At 41.1% G+C, this 21330-nt stretch overlaps 1 protein-coding gene across 14 annotated transcripts in view; it reads left to right on the forward strand.

Annotated features, from left to right (window-relative positions):
- Positions 1 to 21330, forward strand: part of ey (eyeless) — a 2912801-nt gene that overhangs the window by 555756 nt on the left and 2335715 nt on the right. Inside the window, exon 1 of one of the 14 annotated variants that reach the window (XM_067758166.1) lies at positions 1269 to 1281. The exons of the other annotated variants lie outside the window; for them this stretch is intronic. The gene's annotated coding sequence lies outside the window, so the exon portion shown is untranslated. Of the gene's footprint in view, positions 1 to 1268; positions 1282 to 21330 lie in introns of those variants that run through there. 14 annotated transcript variants of the gene reach the window in all.

The following is a 21330-nucleotide window of genomic DNA, read 5'->3' on the forward strand; positions in this document are numbered from 1 at the left end:
GTGTATCGTTGTCCCATCAATAGCAAAAGCAGCTTTTCCAGTTGAAGCACAAGTTATATAAGCATTGCAAAATCCATCGATTTCTGAATATCGGTTATAAATTTCCATCAAGAGTTTAATCACAAAAGTTTTTCCGCACCCGGAAGGTCCCGTGAAGAAGATTTGCAACATAGATGGATTTTGTAATTGCAGATTGTGAATGACATGCATCAAAAGTTCCTTTTGTTTTTGGTTTGACATCCTCATGAGTTTATAAAATTCTTCATTTGGCATCAGATTTTCTTTACGTTTGGCAATTGTTTACGCGGCGTAGGCTGCCACTCGCCCCATCTCCCCCTTGTACATACGTATATCGATGAATTTATATATTTAACCCGTACCTTGTATTATTCGATTATTGAACTGTATTATATCGAATATCTATGAATTTATATATATTCCGTATCTTGTACTGTATTTTATTATGGAATTGTATTATAGTGAATAACCCGCATAATCCATGAATTGTATTTACCCTTTAAATTTCCTAGTGGGAACACTAATGGACGTGTGGCAGCCTCCACCGCGAAAATCCACCAAATTTAATTCGCCGCAAATGCAGGATGGCGGTATGGCATGATCGCCAACCTGTCAAAAAAACCACCACCTTTTGGTTATTGAATATATATGTAAAATTATTATCATTTGTCATCTTTTTGAAACGAGATAAAACCTTCTTACATCAAAGTTCCCAAAAGTTATTATATAATAAAAAAACCCTACCATCTTGCGTTTTCGGTGATATAAATAAAAAAGTTTATTATACTCCTGTCGTTATCGGTATTGTATTGTAAATCGTGCTAAACATAATATTCTACAAACATACATTCCTGCTGATTTTATAAACCATTCTCGCTAAATAAATAATCGAAACTTGTGAAAAATTCTTTTATGACTGGCTCCGTCAATAATTAGAGAACAATTAAGTTTTTGCTCAAGAAGAGCAAATCAAATTCTATTATTGCTGTTTTATTAACGACGAAACCGCATTGCTAGTTTTTCTCCGACGCTCAAAAGCATCAGGAACCATTCACCCGCTATCAGTACGTAAGCGGCAAGCTCAGTTTTGTGTAAGTAAAGGCGTTTGGTTGCTGACGCACACCCGGATTTGGTACCATCACCGTCTTAAGTTTCAATGTTAGTGCTGTGAAGACGGAGCCTACCGCACGAAGTCGGAGCAGAATCTGCCACCACCGCATTGCCGCAGTAGAAATCTCGGAGCCAAGAAATCTCGGAGCCAAGGTGAGTGCTGTATTAGCCCCCCCTTTATCTAATGGTCCTTCGTCGCCATTGACGAAACCAGCCTCTCAACAATATAAAAAACACGTACATACATTACGTATATCCCCCGACTAAAATTTGGTGGCTCCCGCCAAATCCAAATTTCTCCCGCCAGAATTATAATTTCCCGCCAAAAATACATTTATATATATATATATATATACAGTATCACCCCCATATACACTTGTACGTAAAAGCGGTGCATTAAAAAATTTCGAGGCAAATCCCACACACACTTGCACAAAGTTAGCTCATTGCCCTTTAATACTTGTGTCCCTTGCGGTATAATATAAATACATATCCCCCCCCACATCTGTATTATTATTTGCGATACCCAGCAAAAAATTCGGCCACTTTCACGTTGTCTGAAATACCCAGCGGCAAATTCTGCAGGTCATCCCAACTGGTCTCAGACTACTCCCAATTAATCTAACTGGTCCTAACCTACCCTCTCTTGACCGATAGGAAAGCTTCTGCCTTTGGTATTCCCTCATAAATAAACACCAGGCAGTCCCAAAAAATTCCCAAAATAGCTAAAGTAAAACTAAGCAAGTCCTTTTTTAGAATGGCTACCGTGGTCGAAAATAAATTTATATCCGAAACGGATCTCTTTTCGGATTACTGCGCTCGGTTCGGCACAACCGAGATCCAAGATAACACCGAAGCATCCCTAAAAATAAAAGATAAAAATATAGATGTGTTCTGGGAAAGGCTACAGAGCGCATATGACGCTGTCGTGGAATCTGATGACAACGATCTTCCCGTCGACTTTAAGGCCTCAGCCTTCAATAAATACCGCGACTGCCTTATAGCATATGAAGACACAAAGGCAAGAATAGGCGATCAGCTCCAGCTAAGGGTACTAAGCAATCCCGTCCCCACTACAACTACCACTCCCCAAGAAAGTTCCGGGATGCACCTCAAGGTACCCGCCTGTGACACCGAAGTATTTTACGGGAGTTATGATCAATGGCCGTCCTTCCGTGACATGTTCACGGCGGTCTATATCAACCACCCCAAGCTCTCGAGCGCCCAAAAACTGTACCACCTCAGGTACAAAACCCAAGGGAAAGCCGGCCAGATAGTAAAGCAATTTCCACTGAGTGATGACAACTTTGCTCTGGCTTGGGAAGCTCTTAAATCCCGTTATGAAAATAAAAGAGTCCTGGTCGACAACCAAATCAAAGCCCTCATGACCCTCAAGCCCATTCCGACTGAAAACAGCGAAGACATCCAGCGATTGCAATCCTCCGTTAATAATTGTCTCCAGATATTAGCAACCCAACAAGTCTCGACAGACAGTTGGGACCCCATATTAATATATCTGGTAACCTCAAAACTGCCGGAAAATACAGTTGCGCTTTGGGAGCAATCTTTAAGCTCCAGAAGAGACCTACCGAACTGGTCCCAAATGGATCAGTTTTTGACTACTCGCTACGAGATAGTGGAAAGGGTGGATCAATGGCGACCAGCCAAATCCCGATATAACCCACCCTCCACTAATTTCTCAAAGCCTCCCACAAGTCAAAACAATCCCCAGTTCAGGCAGGCTCAAACCCCTAACCAACAACTACTCTCAAACTCGCACAAGTGCTCATGTGGCCGAGCATCAAAAAGTATACGCCTGCAGAAAGTGCAAGCAGAACTCCCACAAGCTGCAAAGCTGCTTGCATTATAAAAAGCTGGCAATCCCCGAACGGAAAAAATTCGTGAGAGAAAGCAATCTCTGCGAAAACTGCCTGTCACAAACCCACCTCGTAAAAGATTGCACAAGCACAGGAACGTGTCTATACTGCCAAGGTCGCCACAACTCCACCCTCCACGATACCGGAATATCACACCAAACCAATGGCCCTCGAAGAACGGCAGCCCAAGTAGCAACTACTCAGGACGTTACCAACCCAGATCCCAACGAGGAACTTCCCACCACCTCAAACGCTGCCCGCATTCAATCTTTGTATGCGGAAAATGATAGCAAGATCATTCTCCCCACAGCGATAGTGTCCATAGAACACCGAGGGGACTGCTTCAGGTTCAGAGCCTTAGTGGATCAAGGGTCAGAGCGTAGCTTCATCTCGTCGAAAGCTCAAATCAAGCTAGGCCTCCCATATACCCACTCCCTATTTGAAATATCGGGAATGGGAGGCGGAGTAGTACAAACCTCCAACAAGCTATGCTCACTGACCCTAGTCTCAAATGACCACAAGGTAAAAATAAAGGCCCAGGCAATAGTGCTACCTCGGCTCACTAGGCAACTCCCAACACTCACGCTAAATAACGACCAAATGCGTAAATGGTCCCATCTCAAGCTAGCAGACCACAACACTCAGAACCCCTCCCAAATTGATCTGGTGTTAGGCAGTGATCTTATCCCACAAATAATGCTAAATGGCATCGAAAAGATCTCGCCCACACTGCTAGCACAAAACACGATATTTGGCTGGATAATAAGTGGCCAAACCCCCGAAAAGGTCGGATCACACTCCTCTCAAGCGTGGGAAGTGACGAATGTCCAGCTGAATGAACAGCTAAGGCAATTCTGGGAAATCGAAGAAATACCCAGAGTGCGAGTGGAAACCCCAGAAGATAAAATGTGCGAAGACTTTTATCAAAGCACAACCACTCGCATGGATGACGGTCGATATATGGTTCGGCTCCCCTTTAAACCAACATTCCCGAACGATGTCGACCTAGGTCAGTCCCGTACTGCAGCCCTACGACAGTTCCACGGCATGGAACGTTCCCTCTCAAAAAAGGGCGATCTCAAGCAGCAGTACGACCAGGTACTCGAAGAATATCTGTCCCTAAGCCACATGGAAGAATGCAGTCCTAATGAAATAAAATCCCTGGGTAAATACTGCTCATTCTATCTCCCTCACCATGCAGTCGTAAGGCCAGATAAAAAGACAACAAAAGTCAGAGTTGTGTTCAACGCCTCCAAAAAGTCGGGTTCCGGTCACTCCCTCAACGATGTTTTATGTACCGGACCAACCCTCCAACCCGATCTCCGACTTATGTTGCTGAAATGGCGAACATATAAATATGTGTTTAATGGCGACGTCGAGAAAATGTACCGCCAAATTCTCTTGCACCCCGATGACCGAGACTACCAACGGATAATATTCCGAACCCCCGAACACAGTCCAATAAAGGACTATAAGTTAAAAACGGTCACCTTCGGGGTTAACTGCGCGCTTTTCCTGGCTATTCGCACTCTACACGAGCTAGCGAAAGACATAGCCGATTCCCATCCACGCGCAGCCCCAATACTAAAATCCGAGACGTATGTTGACGATATTTTATCTGGCAGTCATGATCTTCAATCAGCCGAGCAATCCCTAACAGAGACTATAGACGCTCTCAATTCAGCCGGCTTTCCCCTAAAAAAGATCACGGCAAACCATCCCAACATCCTCCAAAAAATATCGAAAACTGATCTGCTGGAAACAAACATTCTCGAGTTCGAAAAGACTAGCACCGCCAAGACCCTTGGCATCCAGTGAAACGCCCTAACGGATACATTCTCGTATACCGTCGACTCAAATCCGGCATCCACTGCAGCCACGAAGCGGCAAATCCTCTCCTCTATTGCGAAACTTTTCGATCCCGCAGGGTGGCTGACGCCCATAATGATCCAAGCGAAGATGCTCATGCAAGAATTGTGGTTAGATGGGACCGAATGGGACGAGAAGGTTAAACCCATCCGTCTAGCCAAATGGGCGCAGTTCTCTCAAAACCTTCCCTCTATCTCAGCCATCCAGATACCCCGATGGATGAATTTTACGCCCGATCAATACGTTGAGCTCCACGGATTCTGCGACGCCTCAGAAAAGGCTTATTGCGCAACCCTGTACCTAAGAAGTACCGTCGGTACTCAGGTCCACTCTCACCTTATAGTGTCCAAAGGCAAAGTGGATCCTCTCAAAACTATTAGTCTGCCACGCCTGGAGCTATGCGGAGCGCTCTTATTAGCAAAATTAATCGCAGTAGTCCAACCCCATCTCGGCCTAAGTCAAAAAAAATTAATCATGTGGTCCGACTCGGAAATCGTGCTAGCCTGGCTGGAAAAGCCACCCCACTCGTGGAAAACTTACGTCTCTAACCGAACAGCGCAGATCATAGACCTCGTTGGAAATGTCCCTTGGCGACATGTGCGAAGCAAAGACAATCCCGCAGATATGGGCACCAGAGGATGCACCCCACTCGAGCTAGCTAACTCATCGCTATGGTGGAATGGCCCAGAGTGGCTTACCCGACCCCCCGAGGACTGGCCAACACCAACGGCCAGAAATATTGTACCCCCCGAACTTCGCCGTGTCGAATCACTGCATGCAGCGGAAGAGTCAGAAGACTTCTTGGAACGGTTCTCCTCCTATCCCCGCGCCCTACGCGTAACAGCGTACGTGTTAAAATTTGTAACTCGGCTTAGAAATGCTGTAGGAGGCAATCGTACCCCTACCGATCCCGCCCTCTCTTACGCCGACGTCATGCGCGCGAAAATCCGTCTGCTGAGCTTGACTCAGTCGAAATTCTTCGCTTCCGAAAGAGCCTCCCTCGAAAATGCAAAACCAATCGGAAAGCGAAGTCCCCTACTGGCACTTGACCCCTTCCTGGACACAAACGGGATTATCCGGGCCAACGGAAGATTAGTAAACGCCGACATGACCTACAATGAGTGTCATCCCATCATTCTCCCCGAAAAGGCTAGATTTACTACCCTTTATATAAGGTTTCTACACGAGAGCTTCCTCCATGCGGACCTCCGCCTCCTGCAACAAGCTATGAGGCAGGAATTCTATACCCCCCGACTCAAATCTCAGCTGAAAAAATGTATATTCCAATGTAAAGTCTGCACCATTCATAAGCGACAAACGCAATCCCAAATAATGGCAGCTTTACCCCCCCAACGATGCACTTTCGCGCCCCCCTTCACTACTACTGGCGTAGACTTCGCCGGCCCGTTTCACATCAAAGCTTCGATGCTCCGATCTCCAACCCTCGTAAAAGGTTATGTGGCCGTTTTCGTTTGCTTCACTACCAAGGCGATCCACCTGGAATTGTGCTCGGGTCTCACTAGTAAGGCTTTTCTCGCTGCCTTCGCCCGGTTTGTAGGGCGTCGAGGGTACCCGAAGCAAATGATGAGCGACAACGGCACAACATTCATTGGTGCTAAGCGAGCTACCGAAGTAGAGTTCGTCGCCTTCCTCAACGAAGTCTCGACAGATATTGTCCAAAAGTATGCGCCACAAGGTATCGATTGGAAATTTATACCCCCGCCGCACCCCACATGGGCGGATTATCGGAATCTGCCGTCAAAAGCTTTAAAACCCATTTTAAAAAGGTTGCCGGAACACACAGCTTCACCTTTGAAGAATTCTCAACCCTATTAATTCGTATCGAGGCCGTTCTCAATTCTCGCCCTATCTCCCCGCTTTCCCAGGACCCAGCGGATCTCACCGCCCTCACACCTGGCCACTTTCTCCGAGGCGCACCCCTCCTCGCCATCCCCGAACCGAACTATGAACACCTCTCTATGATCAACCGTTGGGACCGGTTGAAAGTTTTACATCATCAATTCAGCAAACGCTGGAAGAATGACTATCTCATGGAGTTACATAAGCGTTATCGATGGCAAACCGCTCGACCTCCCCCTAAAATCGGCGATCTAGTCGTCATTAAGGAATACAACCTACCCCCTACCGAATGGCGCCTAGGACGCGTGGAAGACACCCATCTAGGAAGAGACGGCCATATCCGAGTAGTCGACGTACGCACGCAAAACGGTGTGCTCACCAGGCCTATCACAAAATTGTGTTTCCTGCCACCAGCGGAATTCGACTCAGAACCCCACGGTTCCCTACCATCTCCCCAACCAACTACAGTCCACTAAGCTTAACTATCGATACCATCTCAGAACGACCTGAATCATACCGTAGCTCTCACAGGCAGTCCCTACCTTGATGTTCTCCTCAATATACAACACACATTCATATACTCCTTTTTTCAACAGATGAATCGTCAACGTGCCCCGGTTCCTACACCGCGTCGCTCCTTGGCGTCCCAAGTGACAGTGCCAGCGACTCCATCACGAATTGACGACGCCGTGTCCGATTATCGACGCTGCCGTCTGTGTATGCGACATCATGCGTTATCGACGTGCCCATTGTTTACGGCCATGCCACCACAACAACGTGCCGTGATTGCCAGGGCGCATAAATATTGCACTAATTGCTTGGCCTTGTCACACCACACACGTGTGTGTACCTCCCGCGAGCGCTGTCACCTATGTGGGCTCCCTCACCACACACTCTTACACCGCGACACCGTGAGTCGCCAACCCCAACATGCAGCATCACAGCCGGTGCGCCACCGTCGTCAGTCACGCCGCCGTGCACCACCAAATCGCAGCACTGCTGAAACATACCAGTACGCAACGGCAGCAGGAGTGTCCGGCACCGCATCCAGTTCACGGCGCAACCCGCGCCCATCGACCGTATCAGATCGCACCATCCGATGTACCGCCACCGGCTTGCGCACCGCCACCTATAAGGGCAAAATCGGGAAGCTCCTCATCGAGGAAGCCCAACGAGCTCTCCGAGAGCTAAGACACACGTTAGGCGCTTAGTGCGCCTAGGCGGGCCAGGATGTTTACGCGGCGTAGGCTGCCACTCGCCCCATCTCCCCCTTGTACATACGTATATCGATGAATTTATATATTTAACCCGTACCTTGTATTATTCGATTATTGAACTGTATTATATCGAATATCTATGAATTTATATATATTCCGTATCTTGTACTGTATTTTATTATGGAATTGTATTATAGTGAATTACCCGCATAATCCATGAATTGTATTTACCCTTTAAATTTCCTAGTGGGAACACTAATGGACGTGTGGCAGCCTCCACCGCGAAAATCCACCAAATTTAATTCGCCGCAAATGCAGGATGGCGGTATGGCATGATCGCCAACCTGTCAAAAAAACCACCACCTTTTGGTTATTGAATATATATGTAAAATTATTATCATTTGTCATCTTTTTGAAACGAGATAAAACCTTCTTACATCAAAGTTCCCAAAAGTTATTATATAAAAAAAAAACCTTACCATCTTGCGTTTTCGGTGATATAAATAAAAAAGTTTATTATACTCCTGTCGTTATCGGTATTGTATTGTAAATCGTGCTAAACATAATATTCTACAAACATACATTCCTGCTGATTTTATAAACCATTCTCGCTAAATAAATAATCGAAACTTGTGAAAAATTCTTTTATGACTGGCTCCGTCAATAATTAGAGAACAATTAAGTTTTTGCTCAAGAAGTGCAAATCAAATTCTATTATTGCTGTTTTATTAACGACGAAACCGCATTGCTAGTTTTTCTCCGACGCTCAAAAGCATCAGGAACCATTCACCCGCTATCAGTACGTAAGCGGCAAGCTCAGTTTTGTGTAAGTAAAGGCGTTTGGTTGCTGACGCACACCCGGATTTGGTACCATCACCGTCTTAAGTTTCAATGTTAGTGCTGTGAAGACGGAGCCTACCGCACGAAGTCGGAGCAGAATCTGCCACCACCGCATTGCCGCAGTAGAAATCTCGGAGCCAAGAAATCTCGGAGCCAAAGTGAGTGCTGTATTAGCCCCCCCTTTATCTAGCAATAGCTCCCAGTTTATTTTATGTCGCTAAGCGCAAATCACTGTTTACGTTCGAATTTGTATTATCATACAATGTTTGGAATGGATTGCACTCTGGAAATCTGGTAGCAACTTCACGGATTTCATCGCTTTCGTTCCCTTGGTCGTCTTCACGACAAAGTTGTCGACAAATCTCTATGGTCTTGTTTATGTCTAAATCTGACTAAAACTCTCTACGACGTTCCAAAATATGATTTTCATTTTCATCGTAGATCCCAATAAATTTAATTTCGTCAAGAATTTCAGCTTCTTCATTGCGAAATGGGATGTATAAAGTCACCATTTCTCGTTTATATTCATTAAAATCTGAAGCTATATCATAATTTCTATAACGAATGGTACGACGTTGCTTCCGACGAATATACACTCCTCTTGAACTTTTGGTATATTCAGAAACGAATTTCGCAAGTGTCAACCCCTCCGTATTTTCTGGGCGTTGCTCATATTTATCAAACCAATTTTCTTTTCAAACGTTTGTTGAACTTTCGTCGGTACTCATTTCATCCAATTCTTTTTGTGTTCGTCTAATACGCTGTCGATCAATAGGCCATACGGTAGGGATATAAACTACGGATACTGAACTTTTGGACATCGGTTCACGAAGTAGGTACCACGCTGCTTCTTGACTTGTTAATTCAATAGTGTTAAGCATATTGACACTCATTTTCCGTGTTATTTCAACTATATCGAGCACAGGATGATCATTCATTATTTCAAGAATTTGGCGCTGTAAGTTGCTAATTCCTCTATTGGTTTTATTAACGTATTCAACCACGTAAGCAGCACAAGAGTATTCTTCGATGATGAACTGTAAATCTGTATTTGATTGTAATATATTGAAAATGAAAGGATTGAAAGCGTCGTGCCATTTTTCACTCGGCTGTCGTTTTACAAATACCTTCGGTCAGACAATGCCAAGAGCAAGAATGGAAAAGTAATCTTCGTCTGACGAAACTTGATTTTCTTCGTAAAATGATTCAATACTTTCGTAATCGTTGTTCTCGAAGTTAACTTGTAATTGTTTATATCGCCGAGCATAACTAGCATATTCTGGATGATTTTGCTCCATTGGTTTCAATATCGTCGTGAACTTACACGGCATAAATGGAGCATCAAAGCGACATTTTTGAGGCTGGTTAGCGTTTGTTGTTTTGTAACAGGTAAAAGTATGCTTGTGAGTTTGCAAGCGAATATATCCAGAAGCTTCGACTGAAGAAACTGATATCAATTGATCTATCATAGCTATAGCATTTTGTTTACCTGTGCCAAGCGCATCCGATGGCGCATTATTCAACCACAATAAAATATGTGCATAGGGGCTACCCCTATGTTGGAACTCAATTCGTTTAAAATAGTCGACTACATGAAAAGTTCCAAATGGGCTATTTTTCTTCAACTGAAGAATATTCAAAATAATATTGACTATTTTATTGAAATATATTGCACAAGTCACAGCATCTTCATTTACAAGCGTATTTTTTGATATGTAATCCAATGACTCAGCCTCTTCCGTTGATATTTCTTGTCCATTATTCTTTAATTTATATAGTATTTGTATTAAATTTTTCCATCCAATTTCATTGGCACTCAACGTGAGAAACATCGAGGTTTGCTAACTTTCGAATCATTGCGAAAAGGTCCCGTTTGCGTTCTTTCCAATACCAAAGAGAATTTGGTATTGATCGCAAGAAAGCTAAATTACTTTCTATACAATTATTTATATACTCCTCTGATTCAATTTGCTGTCGTGTAATATTGGTGTTTCTTCCTACATGCTTGAAAGCAATAGTGAGTGAATCAGGGACTCTTAACCTCATAATTTTCATAGCAACGTACAATAAATGATACGGAGTAACTCCCCGTCTGTCAGGTCTCCTTAAGTCACTAGTCGCTATTGTAAATTGTGTAGCGTTTATTCCCTCTCTAAATTTACGGAAATGACCTAAGTAAATCGATGGAAAGAAAAGTTCTTCAGCGTGTTCATCAAAAATTATGCTTTTCGGAAGATTATTCTGCCCAGGTGCAATGCGCAAATACTCATCATCATTTCACATCAGAGTTTGTTGCTGCGCAGTTAGACTTTCTTCGAGTGGTATATTTTCACTTATTTCTTCTCTATTGATTTCAACAATACTATCTTCATTGAAAAAGCTTTCATCGATTCTAATATCGTACATAACATATAGTGGTGTTTGCGTCAAATATTGAAGCCATAAACGAAGCGTTCTTTTATTTACCAATCCCGATAAAAAACTTGATTTGTGAATTTTCTTCCTCTTGATATGAACATTAATGCAATGGTCATCATCTATATTTCGAGGTAAATGACTTACCATATTATTCACGTCGACGGGTACATTAATTATTTGCCCATAAATTCCGTATTGCCCATGAACGTGTCGCAACCGCCTTATTTGCATGAAAGGAATTCGTGGAGAGACGAGTCTCTCGGTAATTAAATCAAGAGGTGGTAAAAACTCTGGTTTTTTTGGATATTTAAAACCGTTAAATTTAGACATCGTTGGAATAACTTTTTTTTGGATAGCCATGTAACACGTATTGCACAGTAAAATATTCTCAGTGGCGTTATAATTTTCAATAATTTCACTTAAAAGTTGTTCATCTTCTGCGCGTGGTGGTTTTAAATCCAACTTGAACCACAATCGATCACACACGGAGCATCCATATCCAAACGCATTGTCTAAAAACTTTTTTGAAACTCTCTGTGGGCAACTGTGTTTCGGTGAAAATGTGAGTACGGAATATGACCATGTACATATATCCGCCTGTGGATCAGCTGAAATGTGAGTTATAAATTAAGGTTTTAAGACCAATGAACGAAACGATGTTTACATACATATATATCGCTCATTTATATTAAGCAGTGGCACTTTTCAAAATACATATGTACCTATATGTAGCTTTTTAGAAGAGCCATTCAGCTGTCAACAGGTATTATTTAATTTTTATCTTAACCGTCACCAAAAATTGTTTACGCAACAAAGATCATGATTCATTGGGCACAATTTCTCGCAATTAGTTCAAAAATCATATTTAGAGTTATGACACAATTGAATTAAATGAGCGATACATATGTACATATACATATCTATATAAAATTATTTGAGTACTCACAAGGATATCTAAACTACATCATTATGCCAATGGGAGCATATTCTTGCACAGGTGATATATCCACTACAACAAATATTAAATAAGAAAAATTTGGCTATTGATTACGAAACACATATCGCTCGTTCCAAAGTAAAGAGATGTATTTAAAAATTTTAATTTTTTGGGAAAAAGAGTTCAAACTTTTATTTTTTTTTTATAGAGCTCCTTTACAAAAAAAAAAAAAAAAAAAAAAAATTCAATGGCATCCACGGACGCAATTTTCGTACTTTTGATCATTTTGCAATATAGAGAACAATCTCATCAGTCAGTTATTTATGTTTATCATAAAAACCCGAAAAACGAAAATTTTGATTTACACATCTTTACTTTGGAACGGACGATATGCACTTGTACAAAAAGGTACTTACGACCACCGTGTTCACTGTTTAGCACATTCATTAATGTCCTCCAGCGTGCACGACATTCACGTGTGAGTTCAATTGAAGTTTTTGGGGTTTTTCTAGTTAGCATTCGCCGTTGGTCACGAGCCCCGTTCCTATTTCGCGGCATATCGATCCCTAAACGCAATATGGTGTAACCAACAAAATTACGAAAACCTGGAAACAGGAAGCATGACGTTTTACTCCGAATTCGCTGAATTCAATAAACTGAATAGAATATTACATAGTACATATAATTTCAAATCACAAAATATGCAACATTTTGCTTATAAATAACGGCACATATGTACATATATATTTCACAAATTTGTATTTACATATGTATGCAAGTATGGTAAATTAGCTTTTAAACTCTCTGGCACCGGAGTGTGGTTTTAAACTCTCAAATAAAAGAATGGTGATTTTATAATTAGCTTTTAAACTCTCTGGCACCGGAGTGTGGTTTTAAACTCTCAAATAAAAGAATGGTAATTTTATACTTAAAAAAAAAAAATTAAAAAAAAAAAAAAAAATTAGAAACAATAGACAGCGTCGAAACCGCGACTTTTGCGTGCTTACTCGCACGCTTACCACATGAGCCATATTGACGATTTTATTTTCATGTCAACTGCCGTACTTAAGATTGTCTATGGTGCTTTTGCTATATGAGTGTGGTGTGGTTGTCGCTTCGCAACAACAACATTCATATGGTTGTTGTCTTCCAATTCCATTACAGTTTTTCTCAAATGCATGCCGCTATAGAAGTAAACTTCAAAAACTCAAAAAATCCAGGTTTTTGCATTCCGCCGTAAAATCACTAAACGATAAGAATATCTATATAACAAAATCCGATAAAGGTAACTGCGCGGTTATACTGAATCGAGAGGATTACAACAGAGGTATGAGTACCTTAATAGAGGAAGGGAACTACAATATGGTAAAGGATCATCTTCCAAAAATGAAGAAGCAAGTGCTGGAATGTCGAAAAGTATTCGGATTTGTTCGGTCGCCGATGGGCTAAAAAATTGCACAAATCGTATATGCGTGTGCCATGTTTTTATGGCTTATACAAGGCTCATAAGCCGGGCAACAAATTTTTACCTATTATTGCTGGATACACTGCTCCCATAGCAAATATTGCATCATGGCTGAGTAGCTACTTCAGGCAGCTCAAAAGCTTCGATAATTTATCGATAAAAAATTCCCTGGAATTAATCGAAAAGATTAAAAATTTACATTTGACCTCCAAGGATTGTTTTGCGTCATTCGATATAACTTCGTATTTTTCGAATGTACCAAGAAATGGTGCCATGGATTCGTTGCGTATTTGGGTTGATAACCAAAATATTAATCCGATGATCGCCAATGCACTATTTGACTTAACGTATACTTGCACTAACCAATCCTTTTTCCAGTTTAGAGGTGAGTTCTATGAACAAACGGATCGTTTACCAATGGGGTTAAATATAAGCCCCTTTCTTTGCAACTTGTTCATGAACACAATAGAAGAACAGCTAATTCGAAGCTCTCTCTTTCCACGGTTTTACAGTCGATATGTTGATGACTGCTTTATTATCATTGAGAGAAACAAACTCCAGCAGACACCAAATTATTTAACTCAATGAATAATTCCATACAATTTACATGCGAGCACGAAACCATTAATTAGTTGCACATTTTGGACATGGCGGCTACCGTGTTGTGATGGTAGCGTGCTCCGCCTACCACACCGAATGCCCTGGGTTCACACCCTGGGCAAAGCAACATCAAAATTTTAGAAATAAGGTTTTTCAATTAGAAGAAAATTTTTCAAAGCGGGGTCGCCCCTTGGCAGTGTTTTGCAAGCACTCCGAGCGTTTTTCTTCCATGAAAAGCGTTCAGTGAAAACTCATCTGCCTCGCAGATGCCGTTCGGAGCGGCTTAAAACAAGTAGGTCCCGTCCCGCCAATTTGTAGGAAAAATTAAGGAGGAGCACGACGCAAATTGGAAGAGAAGCTTGGTCCAAAATCTCTTCGGAGGTTATCGCGCCTTACATTTATTAATTTTTTTTTTTTTTTACTTAAAACTTACACACAATACTGATGGAGTTATCGAATTTAGGATTTATCGGAAGCCGACATCGACTGAGCGCTTTATCCCAATTGAATCGAACCATTACTACTCTCACAAATTAGTTGCTTTCAATTCGATGGTGCATCGTCTTGTAAATGTCCCACTGAGCGATGACGCATATAAAAAAGAAAAGCAGACAGTAACACATATTGCAGAAAAAAATGGGTATAACTATAGCAGTACAGAGCAACTAGTGAGAAAACACCGAACCAAAAAAGATCGACGTGAGAGCTTTTTTCGAAACGGTAGGCGTGGAAGATAAAAATAGGTCTTGGTGTAGCATGACATATTATTCGCGACCTTTTAATAATATTAAAAAAATATTTAATGCAGTAGATTTAAAAGTCGCTCCGAAAACGACACCAAAACTCAAATCCTTACTGAAATCAGCCAAAGATAAGTGTGAAAATCTGAACAAACCGGGAATTTACTCCATCACTTGCTCATACAAAGATGACGACGGGAAAGAATGTGGCGCAATATACATATGTAGGCCAATCGACACGCACTGTTCGGACCAGGTCCAAAGAAAACTTGAAATACATAAAAAATATTGAACCGAAAAGTGGAATCGCTGAACACGCTTTATCGAATCAGCACTCGATAAGTTTTGACGATTGCAAATTAATTAAATCTGAATATAATGTAAATAGGTTGAATATTTTAGAATCGTTACATATTTATGTAAACAAAAGTAAATCGTGATACTGGTCCACTGTATTCTAGTCTCTTCACAGCGTTGCAGTAAACTTCGCTAGTTCCGTATCTTATTAGTACATATTAATTTTGTTATTGCATATTAATTTTTTTGTTTATCTTTGTTTCATTTCTCTTTACATTGTATTTGCATTGTATCAGTTTTTTAATGCTTCACTGAGTGATTTTGTTAGGCTTACTTGTTAATTTCTGTTGACAATGGTTAGTTGAAAACTAGCAACTGATGATGACACCACGCGCGTGTCGAAACAATTGTACTGTTATAAATAAAACAATTTAAACGACTAAAAGGTGTTGTTTCAATTGTATATGTTGTGTCGAAAATGTTTTGTTCAGGTTATACGGCGTTCCAATACAGGATGGGATGACCCAGGCCAGACACGATAGCCAAGATGTTGCTTGATCATCGCACGCAATTGCAACTCTTATCTGACTTTAAGGTCAACAGTTAAGTCGGAGTCGGATCAAAATACTCGTTTACAGAGTTGCACGTTTTCGCCGACGCTTCCGAGCGCGCCTATGCCGCTGTCATATACGCTCGCACTGTACGTAAGGATGGTCACATCACAATCGGCTTAATTTCTTCAAAGACTAAGGTTGCCGCGCTAAAAACAACAACATTACCTCGTCTCGAGTTGTGCGCTGCACATCTCGCTGCAAAATTGGTCAAGGCTGTTACGTATAGTTGGAAGGATTTCCGTTGTCCACTGATAGCATGGACAGATTCAACAATTACGTTAGCGTGGCTTCAAGCACACTCTAATAAATGGGAAATATTCGTCGCAAATCGAGTCGCTTATATTCACGATGTCATACCCCCAGAATGCTGGAACCACGTACGCTCTGAAAGGGGTCTACCACGTTATCCGCAAAATCAAAATCCCCAAAATCAAAATCCCCAAACTCATAATCCCCAACACAAAATCCCCATTTTATGTGTGAAATAAATTCAAATTAGGTTTATAATCGCCGCGACCAAAAGAAGCTAATAATCCATACCAACTTTCTGCATAGGCGGCCTTCGGCCGCGCCTTTATAAAATAACCCTGGGCTACGCCATGCCAAGTCCGGGTGTGTGGTATACCCGTAGCTACTGCCACGGTGATGTCCTTCTGCGTAGTACACGCTTCTGTTAGCTTGTTCGAATTAGAGAGACTAGCAGTCCTATATATGGATAAGTAAAAATATGTATTGCCAAAAAGTGAATATATATTTATACATACATAAATATGAATGAAAGAGGAAAGATATATTGCTATTTTTTACACGGTCATGATGTTTATTATAGCATTGGAATTTTGTGTTTGGAGATTTTGATTTTGGGGATTTTGAATTTGGGGATTATGTGTTTAGGCATTTTTTATACTCAGTTGAGCAGAGCTCACAGAGTTCACAGAGGAGTCGATATAGATATAGACTTCCATATATCAAAATCATCAGTATCGAAAAAAAATTCGATTGAGCCATGTCCGTCCGTCCGTTAACACGATAACTTGAGTAAATTTTGAGGTATATTGATGAAATTTGGTATGTAGGTTCCTGGGTACTCGTCTCAGATCGCTATTTAAAATGAACGATATCGGACTATAACCACGCCCACTTTTTCGATATCGAAAATTTCGAGAAATGGAAAAAGTGCGATAATTCATTACCAAATACGGATAAAGCGATGACACTTGGTAGGTGAGTTGAACTTATAACGCAGAATAGAAAACTAGTAAAATTTTGGACAATGAGCGTGGCACCGCCCACTTTTAAAGGAAGGTAATTTAGAAGTTTTGCAAGCTGTAATTTGGCAGTCGTTAACGATATCATGATGAAATTGGCAGGAACGATACCCTTATTACTATATGTATGCTTAATAAAAATTAGCAAAATCGGAGAACCACCTCGCCCACTTTTAAAAAAAAAAAATTTTGAAAGTCAAATTTTAAAAGAAAAGTTAATATCTTTACAGTATATAAGTAAATTATGTCAACATTCAACTCCAGCAATGGTATGGTGCAACAAAATACAAAACTAAAAGAAATTTTCAAAATGGGCGTGGCTCCACCCTTTTTCATTAAATTTGTCTAGGATACTTTTAATGCCATATGTCGAACAAAACATTACGAATCCTTGTGAAATTTGGTAGAGGCTTAGACTCTAGGACGATTACTGTTTTCTGTGAAAAAGGGCGAAATCGGTTGAAGCCACGCCCAGTTTTTATACACAGTCCTCCGTCTGTCCTTCCGCTCGGCCGTTAACACGATAACTTGAGCAAAAATCGATATATCTTTACTAAACTCAGTTCACGTACTTACCTGAACTCACTTTATATTGGTGTAAAAAATGGCCGAAATCCGACTATGACCACGCCCACTTTTTCGATATCGAAAATTACTAAAAATGAAAAAAATGCCGTAATAATATACCAAATACGAAAAAAGGGATGAAATATGGTAATTGGATTGGTCTATTGACGCAAAATATAACTTAAGAAAAAACTTTGTAAAATGGGTGTGACACCTACCATATTAAGTAGAAGAAAATGAAAAAGTTTTGCAGGGCGAAATCAAAAGCCCTTGGAATTTCGGAAGGATAACTCTTCGTGGTATTACATATATAAATAAATTAGCGGTACCCGACAGATGATGTTCTGGGTCACCCTGGTCCACATTTTGGTCGATATCTCGAACACGCCTTCACATATACAACTAAGGTCCATTCCCTTTTAAAATACTTATTAACACCTTTCGTTTGATACCCATATTGTACAAAAGCATTCTAGAGTCACCCCTGGTCCACCTTTATGGCAATATCTCGCAAAGGCGTCCACCCATAGAACTAAGGCCCACGCCATTTTAAGATACTCATTAACACCTTTCATTTGATACCCATATTGTACAAACGTATTCTAGAGTCCCCCTGGTCCACGTTTATGGCGATATCCCGAAAAGGCGTCCACCCATAGAACTAAGGCCCATTCCCTTTTAAAATTCTTATTAACACCTTTCGTTTGATACCCATATTATACAAAAGCATTCTAGAATCAGCCCTGGTCCACCTTTATAACGATATTCCGAAAAGGCGTCCATCTATAGAACTAAGGCCCACTCCCTTTTAAAATATTCATTAACACTTTTCATTTGATACCCATATCGTACAAACAAATTCTAGAGTCACCCCTGGTCCACCTTTATGGCGATATCTCAAAAAGGCGTCCTCCTATAGAACTTAGGCCCACTCCCTTTTAAAATACTCATTAACACTTTCATTTGATACCCATGTCGTACAAACAAATTCTAGGGTCACCCCTGGTCCACGTTTATGGCGGTATCCTGAAAAGGCGTTCACCCATAGAACTAAGGCCCATTCCCTTTTAAAATACTTATTAACAACTTTCGTTTGATACCCATATTGTACAAACGCATTCTAGAGTCACCCCTGGTCCACTTTTATGGCGATATCTCGAAAAGGCGTCCACCCATAGAACTAAGGCCCACTCCCTTTTAAAATACTCATTAACACCTTTCATTTCATACCCATATCGTACAAACAAATTCTAGAGTCACCCCTGGTCCACCTTTATGGCGATATGTCGAAAAGGCGTCCACCTATAGAACTTGGTTCGTGGGTGCTCACAACATAATTCATAATATCTATCGAAAATGCGTCAAATGTACCGCTTTAAATCGCAAACTCGCAACGCAATCTATGGGTGATCTTCCCTCGTCTCGCTTAACGTACGCTCTCTGCTTCACTCGTACAGCAGTAGACTTTGCTGGGCCTTATGTATACAAATTTACTCAGGGAAGAGGAGCTAAATACTTAGCGTGGTTGCCAAGGCGCATATGCGCTGACTCTTTGCTCGATGACAGCAGGTACTTCGTTTTGTCCTCATTCACCATCAAACCCATCTTTACCGCTTCTTTTTCCAGTTTGGAGTAAGCAGAGCTAACAGCGCGGGTGTTTAGGCCGAGGAGCTAAATACATAAAAGGTTATATATCTTCATTTGTCTGCATGTGCACAGGTGCAATGCAACTCAGATTTGTTGGAGATCTTTCAAGTTCCTCATTTCTAAATGCCTTTAAACAATTCATCAACCGCAGAGGCTATTGCAAAGAAATGTTTTCGGATAACGGGACAAATTTCGTTGGTGCAGAAAGGGAACTCCGTGAGAAATATTAAGAGTGCATGCAAGACCCCCCCCCCCCCCCCCCCTTCAATCGTTTTTTGCAGCCTCTGCTATTGAGTGGCGATTCAATCCACCGTCCACACATGGGAGGATATGGGAAACTGGAATCAAACGCATAAAATATCATCTTAAACGCTCCCTCCGGGAAACTCTCGTAAACTATGAGGAGTTTAGTACGCTTTTAACGGAGGTGGAGGCTTGTGTCAACTCCCGTCCATTATGCGACATTTCATCGGATGCAAGCGATTTATCGATTTTAACGCCTGGCCACTTTCTAATAGGCGAACCATTGCGGGAAATTCCAGAACCTGAGGGTCAAGGATTTTCTGGAACCCTGCAACAGAGGTGGCAGTGGATCTCTGCTATTCGTCAACATTTTTGGCGTCGTTGGAGAGACGAATACCTCGTCAGCTGGCAACGACGTGTTAAGTGGTTTCGTCCATCACGAAATTTTCAAGAAGGAGACGTCATCGCTGTTTTTAATGAACCATCTCCTCCGACAAAGTGGACACTCGGAAGAATAATTCATTGCCATCCTGGTACAGATGGTCACGTACGCGTCGTAACGATAAAAACCGCAAATGGAGAATTCACTCGACCAGGAGATTTTAATCTCAGCAAGGTTGTTTGGTCGAAATTACTAGAAGATGATATCTTAACACCTACTAATGTTCATCATCCCCATGAGATTAATTTCTTAGACACCCTTTTTAGTGCCAATTTAATTCAGATTAACAGTTTCGTGAACCAGTTAAACAATATTTTGGACCTAATTTTTGTCGATGAGAACCTCATAACTCACTTGACTGAATGTGTGTTTCCTATATACAAATCAGATATGCATCATGTAGCCCTATATTTATCTATTGAATTCTTCGACCTAGTGCCGAAAAACAATATAAATAATAATGAGCGCGCCTATAACTTTAAGGATGCAAATTACGAATCCTTAAACTCTCTCATATCTGAAATAGACTGGACATCTATTTTCTTTGCTAAAAATGCAACTGAATGTTTCGACATTTTTCTGCTAAAGATGGCTGACATATTCAGTAGGAATCTTTCTCTCCTACCATTTAAAGTTCACAAACTACCCTGGTACAATACTAGGTTGAAAAAGATGAAAAATCAAAGAAATAAGTACTTTAAATTATACAAGGATACCAGCGATACTGTTTTTAAAAATCAGTATACTTCCTATATGACTCAGTTCAATGTTCTTGATAAGTTTTTGTACAACAAATACTTTTCTAGAGTTGAAGATGAGTTGAAAGTTAATCCTAAATCTTTTTGGAACTATGTTCGTTCAAAGAAAGGTTGTTCTGATATATCTACCTGTGTCAAATTTAATGACATTTGCTCCAACAGTTTGGTCGATTCGGCAAATCTTTTTGCTGATTTTTTCAAATCTACGTTTGTTGTTGAGGCCGATAACTTTGATAACAAGTATCTTACTGATAGCCCCAAACCTTTAGACTTTGGGTCTCTGTCCTTGTCTGAGACCGATATTATCTTGGGTATATCCTCCTTACAGACCTCAATCAAAAATGATATTGATGGATTGTCCTCTTTTTTATTTAAAAAGTGTAGTATTTCTCTTTGTGTGCCACTGTGCCACATTTTCAATATTTCGCTATCGTCTGGAGTTTTTTTGATCGCTGGAAGCTGGTGTCTATCACTCCTATCATCAAGTCAGGCAATAAAAATGAAGTAAAGAATTATAGGCCAATATCCAAATTGTCAACATAA

This window comes from Eurosta solidaginis, chromosome X (genome assembly GCF_040869045.1).
Source record: "Eurosta solidaginis isolate ZX-2024a chromosome X, ASM4086904v1, whole genome shotgun sequence".
In the NCBI taxonomy this organism is placed as follows: domain Eukaryota; kingdom Metazoa; phylum Arthropoda; class Insecta; order Diptera; family Tephritidae; genus Eurosta; species Eurosta solidaginis.